This window comes from Callorhinchus milii, unplaced genomic scaffold, assembly GCF_018977255.1.
Source record: "Callorhinchus milii isolate IMCB2004 unplaced genomic scaffold, IMCB_Cmil_1.0 Scaffold23, whole genome shotgun sequence".
Classification (NCBI taxonomy): Eukaryota; Metazoa; Chordata; class Chondrichthyes; order Chimaeriformes; family Callorhinchidae; genus Callorhinchus; species Callorhinchus milii.
In genome coordinates this window covers 2,923,666-2,924,760 of record NW_024704764.1, presented here as the reverse complement: position 1 = coordinate 2,924,760, position 1,095 = coordinate 2,923,666, and positions in this window count along the sequence as shown.

Sequence of the window (1,095 nt, the reverse complement as noted above, 5' to 3'; positions counted from 1 at the left end):
AAGTTAACCGTGAGGATTATTATTATTTTTAATGCATGAAATACTTCAGACCTCTGCTTGCAAAAGATATTCTCTTCAATTTCAGTCAGGCAGTCAGTAATACCCCTTCCCATTTGATACATCACCTTATCATGTCGTCGAGATGTCTCTATGAGTGCTTCACAGGATTTATGGCAAAGTAGTGTGACTGCATGTGTTTTGTGGGTGAACAAACGCAGATACAGTCAAATCACAACCTCTGAAATGATAGAGCAATGAAGGTTTCTCTCCCCCGCACGTGGGTCAGTGCATAAACGTGATTATATTTAACTGGAACGTTAATTGCAACTGAATAATTCCAGAACCACAAAACAGCAGAAATGATCTTTTATTGTCTTGGAGATCAAGGGCTCCACCAAAAAAACAACAAACACTGCAAATTGAAATTACATTTCCTTTTGATAGAAAAAAGGCCTGTGCTAGCTGGAATTCCTGGCTTGCAAGACAGAAATTCAAGCCTACCATGCATCCTTACACAGCAATGTTTAGGCTAAGAAATCAGTCACTTTCTGACTACACGAGACAGTTCAAGCCTGGCTCCACTTCTCTACTTACTCTGATTACAGATAGTCTCAATTGTGGCTCTTCATATCAAACTTGCACATAAAGAGCTCATTTTTAAACCCCCAAAGCCGGGCGCTCACTCGCTGTGCTACCGCCAAGTTTGTTCAGACTGATTGCAGGGAATCTATAATAATCAATAAATAATAATCCTGGCATTCGATACAGCACTTTTCAGGCCTTCGAGACGTCTCAAAGCGCTTCACAGAATACTGTAAAGTGAATTGACTGTACATTTTGTGGGTGAAACTCGGCAGCCGATTGTGCACCGCAGCGTCCCCACAAACCGTCGTGGATTGAGTGACCAAATTCTTACTTTGTTTGAGGTATTATTATCCCCAGAAAAGCGATCCGCCAATCGACTAACAACCGGATTCCTGCTTACTGCGAGGTAAATAGAGGCGAGTGGAGTAAGGAAACTTGTCCAACATTTCGCTCTGCCCGGGAATACAACCCAAGGTCTCTCACTCGCAAGGCAAGTATTCTACCCACTGA